We start from the raw sequence: 11,356 nt of genomic DNA, 5'->3' as shown, positions 1-11,356 counted from the left end.
GTTCCCTTCTAATCTTTAAGGTGGAGATAGGCCTGTTTCACCAGGTACAGAAACAGAGTAACCAAACACAAACCACAAGATCCAAGAGCAAAACTCCCTCTTTCCCCATGCCAGGGAAAGCATCTCCAGGGTATCCGCAGGGTGAAACATGCTCTCCCCACCACTACCTGGGGATGTGCACTGAATGCAATCAGAACTGCTTAAAACAATTATGGGTGGCCTTGTCAGCTGAGGCAGCTCCAGGGGCTCCACAGGGTCCCATGGGTGCCTGGCACGCACTGAGGACCCACCAAGGCTTATGGCTGCCTGTTGTGGGTGTGCAGTGTTAGCAGCAACCGAAAGGTGTCTGTCCCAGTTAGGTTACCTGGCTCTTTCTGTTCCTGAATCACTAGCCAAAGCCTCAAGGGCAGATGGCTTTCTAGAAAGGCGATCAAGCCTGCATGTGAACACAGGGTAATGTTTTCTCTCTGACCTTTTCAAGCTCCCAGGAGAGATGAAAAGAATTGAATCCCTGCCAGGGGAAGGCATGACAGTTGACACGACAATTTTGGGATTAGGCGGCTGTCTGCCAGTGCTTTTGGTAACTTAAACGGCATCTTCTTCCATTAATTTTCCTGTCCTGGGTCCTTCAGGACTGCTGTTAAGAAAAAGTTTAAATTAGCTTTGTTTTGGTCCTTTATAAAAGCTGCTGTTTCTTCGATTGTTTGCACTCTTCTAAATGGATAAAATCAATCTTGCTGTACCACTAGGACTATTCTAAAAGAGAGAGAGGGGAAGAGAGTTGGAGAAGTCATTTCCGTGTCTCCTGAGGTGTACGGGCCCCAACGTCCTTCTCCAAGAGAGGCAGCCATGAGTTACTGCTCTGCTGGGGAGGGAGATCCCTGGAGAATGGCTGGGGCAGCGCAAGCTGCCTGCAAGGGGACCCAGTGCCTGGGACAGAGCCACGGCTCATGGTCACGTTGTGCCCGTCCTCCTGGTGAGACCTTGTGTCTAGCATCGATTTAGCAAGGAAGCAAAGCACACATGAATGATGAGCACGAGCTGCATACTGCTTGCAAGTTTTTGTGTACTTGCTACAGAATTAGAAGATCTTTCTCCTCACTGAACTCTGATTTGCATGCCAGATTTCAGGCTCTCTTTTCGTCTTTATTTTGAAACTAGAGGTGTCATAAAGAAGGCTAGTTTAAAATAAAGTGGTTTATTTCCTTTCTTTTGCTTAAAAATTGGTAAGAATGATCGAGTATTATTTTCTATTTTAACGCTTTTATTTTTTTACTTATATGTTAATTCTCTTTCAAGTTATGAATATGCAAATGCAGTTGATGAAATTTTCCCAATCACTCTTGCATTTTCCATTGACAAACAAACAAAAAAAGCCCACAAGGAGACAGCATGGCATGGTAGCTTGTGCAATAGCCATGTACCAGAGCAGATCTATCACCAGCTGCCTTAGTTTCTCCCCCTATTAAATGATACATAACCTTCACTCTTATAAAAGTTTGAAAACCATAAAGTGCTAGATTCAACAGTTGTAGTAATGGGAGATTGTATGTGGTTTGTCAACACAAATAACTCAGATACCGAAGCCTGTATTGCAAGTGTTGCCTGGGAAACCTATGTACAGCATAATGGGTTTCTAAAACCCACCATACAGGGTGTAGTGTCGTACATAAGGAAAAAAAGAACAGATTTCATATGAGCTCTCAGCAAAGGTAAAAAGAGGTAACTGGGACACCAGGGCACATCATGATGACCAGAGTCACAACCGCAGTGCAAGCTTTGCATATCTGGTGTGCAGCTTGAACTGCGGACAGACAGTTAAATCCCTTTTATTACGGTCAATCACTTATGGATTTTTTTTCCTTCATGAATACTTAATGCAACATATAATTAGATACGGCAAGTGAATGGCCAGGTCTGGAATTAAGACCTGAGCTTTCCTGGTTTTCGTTTTAATGCTGATATTACCAGACACACTGGGAAGGTTTGCAAGAGCTCCCGGCGCAGGCGGCTGAACGCTTCAGCCAGCATGGGGAGCAGCTGCCCTGCTGGAAGCCCGTAGGTAAGTGCTGTGCGGAGCTAGGAGGCAGGGCTGGGGAAGTCACTCTCAAAAACTGGCCCCTGCTACATCATTAGCAGGCAGCGCAAGGTTTTAGTGTTGTACTGTTGAAACCAAAGTTGTAATTTTAATGTTTCCCCCATTTATTTTTTGACTCAGTCTATCAGCCAGTCTATCTGTCGCTGTAGGAGCTCCTGGCAAACAAAATCTCTCATTCTGCAAAGAAATCAATCACGGGCAAGGAAGAGTTACCCTTTCTTGGCTCTTCTCCACTTGCAAGTGGTTTCTTCACTAGGCAGTGAAGAGAAGAGCCACTGGTGACAAGTTGCCACACTCATCAGTAAGGGCACAGCTGCACTTTCAGGCGTCTCACACTTTGAAATGTACATCGTTTTGCCTCAGATCCCTCAGAAGAAACAACAACGAGGAAAGCATGAGTAAAAATCCTTGAACAGGAAAGAGGGGAATGGGATTGTCTCCTGTGGGATGATGCTGATACACTTGGTTTTCCATTTTTTTAAATCTCTGAATATGTAAGGATGTCACAAATGTCATTAGACAAACACAAAAATATACTCATGATTAAAAAAAAAAATTAAATTTTCCCAACCAAAACTATGTTAAAACTGACTCGAAATATTAAGTTCTATTTTTGCATCTCCATTGCTGTAATCAGTGCTCCCATTCACCCCAATAAAGCAAAAGCCATGGAGACCTACATCTCTGATTGCACCACACAGATTTATGTTTCCTTCTGAAAACATTCTGTGCAGTTGCTCATTCATATGTAATCGAGTTTAGCATGGGATAAGAGACTGTTTCATTGTATTTAAATGCACAAACGCTTTTTAAAGAACACACAGTTTGAGGGTGACAGATTCTCTTGGTAATCTATGTGAGCAGTCTTGATTATTGGTCTAGATAAATATTTTTAAAAATCAGACTATTTTAACATTTCTTAACAAAATATTTTATAATAACAGTGCTTTCAGAGCTTTAATAAATAACAATATTTCTGACTGATTTTGTTTGGCTAATGAGCTGTCATCAATTATTAACAGTACCTTCAGTGGCATGCATATTCTGACAGGAGCCCTTGGCTCATCAAAGAGAACAAAACCAGGGAAAGATGTTCTAATAAATTACTCCCTGAAAGTAGTGCTTTACTATGAAAAAACACTCCTTAAATTTAAGCTGACTCAGAGTAGCCAGTTTCAGGTCATGACAATATATCATCAAGGTTTCAGGAGTGCTGAAATGTATTATTAAAAAAATGAAAATAATAATGTTACAGCATTTTGGAGAGCTCAAAATGTCCTATTCTTCTTGCAGTTCTTCTTCAAAATACTTTCTGAAAGTGGGACTTGTCACAAAAAGGAAATTCCAGAGCTTGTTTATCTCTAATCCCAAGCCATCCTGCATACGCAGAATGACCTGGAAAGTTAATCAGATTTATTAGCTATGCAAAATGCTGTATCTGCAAAGTGGCTCTTCTGCAGTTGCTTCCTCTGTAAAGGAACAGCACATTTTCATGTTGCTTTGTTACTGTGACAGTTTTGTTCTAATTATAACCGATCAGATTCAGATACCTTAATAGCTTTGCAACTACTAATTTTAATCAGAACTGAGCACACTGAGAGCATGTCACGGACTAGGTAGTCAACCCTGCTTCTGTGTGCTGCTGCTCAGAGAAAATACGGGATGTTTAAATCAGGGGAATTACCCAAAGGGCAAATTTGATCCACTGTTTTTACAGACAAAGAGAAACACAAACTCAAGGGTGTAAACGTAGAGGCATACAGGCTCGTATCTGTCATAGTTTGGGAGCCACAACTGTTTAAAAGCCTAGGTTTTCAATGGCAAGCCTCAGCCATCGCTACAACTATTATTGTTATTCTACTAAGCCTAATCCTAGGGAGTATTTTAGGCTGACAAAAGCCTTCTAACACTTTGTTTATTCATTGCACCTGTACAGTGCCCTCCACACATGCTGAGTTAAAGTCCTGTTTCTCCCTGCTTTAAAATCTGTTATAGCAGGAAGCAGAGGTCTTTGATAGAGAAACACAAGTGCCTTGGTGAGGAAAGTAGCACATCTTCAGAGCTAAATAAAATGAAGCCACCTGGTGAACTCTAAGGAATATGTTAATTAGAAAATAAACAACCAAACCCAATATGGCCGAGTCAGCTGCGGAGGCAAGACCGACCTGCACATCGTACTGGTAATTGCGGCCCTGTAACCTTCTCTAGAATGGTTACAGTGCGGGTTGCAGCAGGTCAGGTCACTGCGGGTGGGGAGGATGCTGTCCCCGTTCCCCAGACCCTGGGGTCACGAGCCCCTCTGCTTCGCACCGGCACTGATGGCTCTGCCCTAAGCCTGTGCTGCGCTGGACCATTCTCCAGCACTTGACCCCGGGGACAATGTTTTCATCAGTTGGTCAGCGGCAATCTTGGCAGCACTTAAAACTTTGACCTGCAAGTGAATGACATCGTAGCTCGTGACCAGCTAGCACTTGTAAGATACCCGCTGTACCTCTTAATTTTTAGGCACTTCAAGTGAAGAGCTTAAAGTGTGCACATCGCTAGTGAAGGACTGAAGCCCTAATTAATGTCATTGGGCTGATGTATTTGTCCTCCATCTCTCCCTGCATCTTGGCTGCTTCTTGGAAAGCTGTAAATTTTATTCCAGTGCAAATAATAGAATAAAGGACCAGAAATCTTTGTCTAGCAGTTTGGTAATGAGGGTTTGTATGTAGTTTTATAGAAATATCAGTTGACACCCTCAGTTTCAAAAGCAGTTACACGTAAGTGTGAAAATCGCTCCTTCTTCCCTGCCCCGTTGACATACTCTCCTTTACAAAGATACTTATCTTTGAATAAAGCTCTGCTTACAATTTTTAAGGGTTTTCCCTTCCTAAATTGTGAAAGACAACAATAATTTAGACTTTTTCTCTGGTATCTGACTGTAGTGATGTGTATTATATGCAAAGTATTAATATAAAATTGTTACAAAAAAGACTCTTGAGCTCATACAATTACGGTTCAGTGAAGCTGGTAAGTAAAACCTGAACAATTGAGTATAAAGGTTTTATTCCGAAGTTGGAGAAAGAATTTTGCTGTATATATTTGGCTCACAGAAGAGTGATTTGATCTGATTACTAAATGGTTGGTGTGAAAACAGCCAGTCAGGGAAACAGCCGATACAGCCAATAAGCTATATTGGAATAAAGAGTTGAAGTGGTGAAACATATCATTAACAGCCACTTCTGAGCAAATACAGCTAAGGAGAGAGACTGCTGATCCTAAGATTTCCACCATCTCTCAAGACTCTGCAGGGTGACCAGGATGGTGCAGGAGTCTTGTCTCACCCTGCACATCTGGTCTGGTATGGGTTGATGCAGACCAAAACAAATGTTTTTACTGCATTACTCAGTTATAGCATCTAAAACTAAAAAAGTAAGAAAGGGGCGTTGGATCATCCTGTCCTTTCTTTTCCTAGTATAGAACAATTTGTCTCTTTTAAGAGGCATTTACTAGCCTCTCACTCTTCCCTTAAGTACACTGTAGTTAAATGAGTTTCTATAAATAATGGAATTGCAGGTATTGATTACTTTTAAATTGCAGTAGTGTTGCATAATACGATATTGGCAGCTGTGCTATGATAAAATAGCATGTTATATTCTAGTTGAGTCAATGGAGGCCTGACTCATCCCCAGTGCCAGCGTGGCCGGCAGGTACTGCTGTCACCCACAGGGAAACAGCACTTCGATCACCAAGGGGGTCTTTACAGGCGATGCAGACTTGATAGCAAGTAGACCTCCTTATATAGTTAGCTTAGAAAAGATGGCTCTGAGTCAGAAGGAAATGCAGAAGAGCTCTTATGTAGCTAGCTGAAAAGCATAAAGTCAGGGGCGACTACACACACATGGAAAAAGATGTGCGTGAATGAGAGGTAAATGCTTATTCTGAAAAATAGAATGAGAGGTAATGCTTATTCTTTGTTCCTGAAGGACTCTTCTTCCACCAGCTTATCCTTCAGTAATGCTCAAAGTTATTTTTAGGTTACCATTTGTACTTCTGGAGGGGGGTATCAGATAATTTTCCAAACTTGAGCACTGGTCTGACTCACAAGGTATCTTTGAAAGCATTTTTTCCATGTAAACAAAAAAAAATTGCTTCTCCTCTTTTTCCAGAGTTCTAATGGCATTAATCCATTGCTACAGAGATTTATTAGGCCTTTCATTAGCTTCTTACAAGTATTGTGGTTCATTTACGTTTCTGATTTTGACACTTCCTTATGTGCCTTTTGAACTTTTGTGATCCTGTAATTGCTTGGCTAAATAGTCAGGACTAAGAGCCCCACCACATGTTCATTATGCATCCAAATTTCTCCTTCTCCTAATGAGACACAAGCACATCAAGGACACAGGACAAGGCTATATATATTGAAGACCTTTCTTCCAAATACGCCAAGACTAAATGTTCTATTAAGGAGAAGAAATGGTCTAGGGTGCTGCAACTCTATACTTTACAAAAAAACCCCAACAAAAACCAAACAAAAAAACCCAAACCAAAACACCAGAAATGAAAAAAAAACCCGCCCAACAAAACATTGGGAAATGCGTAAGGAACTATGACCACATGCCAATGCAGAAATTGCTACACAAAGACCTCTGAAAACACAGATCTGAGAATGCAATCCTGGAAAGTTCTTTGCTGATAGTGAGAGAGAGCAAACATTAAATCTGTAAGAAATATGTTGGAGTGATTCAGTGTTTAGTTATGTAGTTCTTAGCACAGAGCGATTAGCTCTAAATTCTTCTTGTAAATAGTTAAACACTTGCATATTCCCTGCTAGTGAAAGTAACTTTTAAGACCAACATGAAAACAGTAGTTACACTATACTTTGAGCACCATACTCCTACCTTCACAGGTTCCCGTCACACCCTTTGCTGCTTTATTAAAAAGATGCAGAATTGAAAGGAATATTGTCAGCAGAAACAAACAAACAAACACGGGCTACTTCAAGCAGAAACATACAATGCACAAATTCAATACAAGTGCTCCTATCCATCATATCCATTTGGATCTCATGGCACATTCTGTCACCAAGGGCAATCAGGGTGTTGATTACACCATTAAAATGTCATCTGTCTTCTCTGTTAGTGAAAAGTGAAAAAAAATATTAGCTATTTGTTCCATCAAACTGGACACCCTTTGTATTTTGCATATACTTGCCTTCAATGGATCTTTTAAATGAATGCAGTTGGTCTTCACTTCTGGACTTAGGAACCATCAGCTTGCATTCTTGCAGTTGTTATTTTCATATATCATTTAATCAGAATACTGCATCAGGTTTCCCACCATAATTTAAAGCCACTTCTTCTCTAAGTTTCCAAGTACTTAGCATCTTAGAAAGGCATTCAAACACCTTCTTCATAAGTTGTGTTTAGAGACAATAACTATCTTCATCATTATTTGGCTGGTGTGGTTAGCAAAATTATTGTCATGAATAACACTAATCTTGGAGCTGACAGAAATACTCTGAAGTCTTCAATGTTTTTTATGTACTTGGTGTCATTTAGTGTAAATCCAGTACTTCATAATACATTAATGAAAAACTTTCATGATGTTTATTAAGAAAAATAAGATGGCTGAATCTTGAGAAAAAAAGATGGGCTCATTATGCTGTGAGGCTCTTTTTTAAGTGCAGCTTACTTAGGATACCAAAACAAGAGCTGAACCAGTTAGGAAAAAATAAGGCAAATTAAATGTAATCCTTTTTTTCTTAAAGATCCATGTCTTTGTTAGCATTCTTGAGCATCTGAGCACATATGCATAGGAATAGGTTTCACCTGAATATAAGCACTTGTGGTGTAAAGCTGTACCAGAGTGATAATCAAATAACTGTACCCGTACCAGTGCTTCATGGATTTGGTACTAAGACTCACGAGTGCCTGTATGATCTTAGGGCTGCTCCCAAGCTAACACTGCAATGAAGATGTACACGGAGACTCGTGGTGGCATGCCGCTTGTAACAAATCTTTCATGTTTGTGTTGGGAGGAGGACATAATATTGTAGTGATTATTGGCTTAGCGTTTAGTAGTGGTAATTGAACAGCTTGTATCTTTATCTTAGGGATATGGATGAGAACATCGATGACGTCAGATTAGCTGTTTCCTTTCTATAGATCTAGCTATAGTATGTGAGATCAATCCAAAATTTCTTGCTCAGTTCGTAGTGGTATTCTTCATGTCCTAATGGAGAGAGAGGTCACACCCTTGATATTTGTGCTTCAGTCACAGACATTTATTCTTTGCAAGGTATTATTGACATGATCTAGGTTAGATTTTATATTACCCCCTGTGATTATTTATGGGCTAGCAGTGCCTGATTTTTATGTCAGTTTTCTGATTGTCTGTTGCTATATATTGGGTTTTAAATAACCTTATTTTAAATAGATTCATGTTGAGCTGTCTCCACCAAGCTCCCACCATCAAATCTGTTTTTAATATGAAACACCTATACACTGGACTCCTCATTTGATGCTGGTGGCTTTTAAGTCTTTCAAAGAAGATTGGTAAGCATTCTTATGTTCTGTTAAGCATCTTAAAGGTTTGATTAAATGGGTGTCGATAACCAGAACAAGACAAGTGCAGCACAGTCTGCCAGTAATTCAACAAGACCATTAGAGTTTTTGAAGAAATCAATACCTCAATTTATATGACTGAAGGTGTTGAGAAAAAGGCTAGGTGCCACTGAATACTTGCAAAACAGAAAAGCAATAAAAAAACCTAAAATAAAATCAAGACATAGGTTTACCAAGTAAACCAGCTGTACGCAGGAATGTTAATACCACGTCTGAGTATCATAACATGGTTTGTTGACATCAGCTTTATGGGTTATTTAATATTACAATGTTTAGAGAATCCCATGTGGCAACATACAATATACTTGTACTATTGCCTATAAATAGAGTAATTTACAGTCCTTGGTTAGAAGATGGGTAGGTTCAGAGAAAGAGTTTGTTAAGGTGTGGAAGAGAGATCAAATTACTTTCTGAGATTTCCAAGAAAGTATTCTCCTGAATTCAAAATCAGCATAATACCACACAACCAGCCCTCACCTCACGGCTTTGCCACTCTGCTACAAACATAACACTAAAAGGCTGTAATTTGCAGACCAGCTGCAACTCTTGCTGAAGTCAATGAAGGCTGCAGTGGTTTGGCACCACTCAGATTCATAATCATTCACAGCATTGAGAAAATAATGATCAATGGAGAAACTAAATTAGAAAAATCTCCAGATTATTGCTATTAATGGAGTTAATGATTCCTCAGACTAAATACAGTAAATACAGAATTGCTCTGCAACTGAGCTAAGAGATGAGGATTAAATTAATGTTACTGTGTCCGTGAGACTGAATTCAATGCAACTAATATCCAGTGATTTGTTAAATATAGATTCAAATGCATTCTTTTTATGTAAAAGTCCAGTGTGTGCTTTCAGCAGCCTTCAGCTTTCCTCTAGGAAAACCAATTCAGAGGTCTTGCAGTTCAAATTTACATTAACACAAAAGGGCCAACTTGGGCTGTCATATATAGGTTCAGATCTATTTGATCCAATTCAGTTCATGCTGAGTAGATATAAACAGCAAACCAAGTCACAGTAATTGCATAACGTGTAACATCTTAATCATGACTATGGTTTATTTACTTCACGGCTGCAGCTGGTGTTGTGTATCCGCTTGTACCAGTTAAAACCTACAAGTAAATTTTCCACTTTCTGAAGATCTGTTGAAATAAATCGATCTGGTCTGAAAAATACCACAGTATTTATCGGTCTTCAGCTTAGGCTGTTAATGAAAGACAACTTTGTTTCTTTTTAAAATACAGATATTAAGCTGCCTTTCATCAAACAAACTGAAAGGCAAGCTTTTCCCCCGCTCTCGGAGGAGGGCGATGTTAACCCTCAGACTGGCATTTAAGATGTGAGATGGTGTCCACATCACATTTTGCTTATTGTTCTGTTTTTCTCATGGTAATTCCTAACAGTTCCAGCTGAGGTCTCAGGCTGTGTTGTGCTCATCACTGTGCAAACCTATGCACCAGGGCTGTGTGCCAGGGCAGGCGCCAGCTCGATCCCCCAGCAAATCCAAAACCCAGACCCCAGGGTCACAGTCCTGAGCCTGTGCTGGGGGGAAGGGCATGTGTACTTGGCCTCTGCAGGATGGCAATATGGGCCAGCAGAATGTGGTCTGCTTGTCATTTGGAGCAATCACCTATATGCCCAGGATATATCGTTTAAACATATGCAAGAGTTCCTGCCCTAAAGAGCTGTAAGGTCCAAACCAGTTCTTCAGGACCTAATTTTTTCAGATCTTTTACTGGGAAAAAAAATGGATAAAATAATTGAACTGAATTTCTTTGACTGAACAAATAGTGCTGAAAATAAGAAAGGAGTTTATAAATCTAATTACAAATGTTATTACCATCATTTTATTTCCATGTGTTGTTAAACAGCTGTCACATTTCCTGACTCTGTGTTTGGCTACACTGTGTATAGTGTCTTGCTTTTCCCAGACATGCTGTTCACAGAGGTATGTTGTTATCAGGTTAGAATTGAAACTCTGCCACTGACATGAGCTTCAGTATGTATTTATTATTAATACAGAGAATTCAGTAATGTTGTGAGCTTGCTGAATTAAAGGCGAAATCAAAGGCATTTTACCTGTCAAGACCTTAGTTCAGAGTTCTCAGTTTATCTTGCACTGGATGACAATGTGTCATTGATTTCTGAAACGGAGCGTGCAGCTACCTTCACTGTACCAAACCAGCCTGGCAACTTCAAATCTGCCCTCGGTGGCAAATCTACCACTTGTTCAAACCCCGTATGAAACTGCCCGTAATAGGCACATTGTTTTACACTGCTATATCATTGAAAGTATTGAGTGCGCATTTACTAGATTCATCTATCCATGGTGAAGGCATCTATTGGTAAGGGTTTGATGAACAAAAAAACTGCTGCCCCAGCAAAATGCAAGGTTCAAGACTGGGAGCCCTGCTGGCAAGATGCACATTGCAGAGCTGGGCCTTAAACCTCTGCCAGTGGCATGGGTTGCCAGCGTGCTCTCTGCTCGGTCTATTTTTACGTTGACTCCAGTCATAGGCAGGCTACAGACAGTTGCTATTATTTTAAAAGCAGACACTGTTCCGTGCAAAATCTAGGTGTGACCAATCCTTAATGGATTCCTTACTGAAAGCAGCATAAGCTTCTCCATAGTCTTTCAGGAAAATGTA

Source organism: Haliaeetus albicilla, chromosome 4, assembly GCF_947461875.1.
Source record: "Haliaeetus albicilla chromosome 4, bHalAlb1.1, whole genome shotgun sequence".
Classification (NCBI taxonomy): Eukaryota; Metazoa; Chordata; class Aves; order Accipitriformes; family Accipitridae; genus Haliaeetus; species Haliaeetus albicilla.
Note: the sequence above shows the minus strand (reverse complement) of the source record.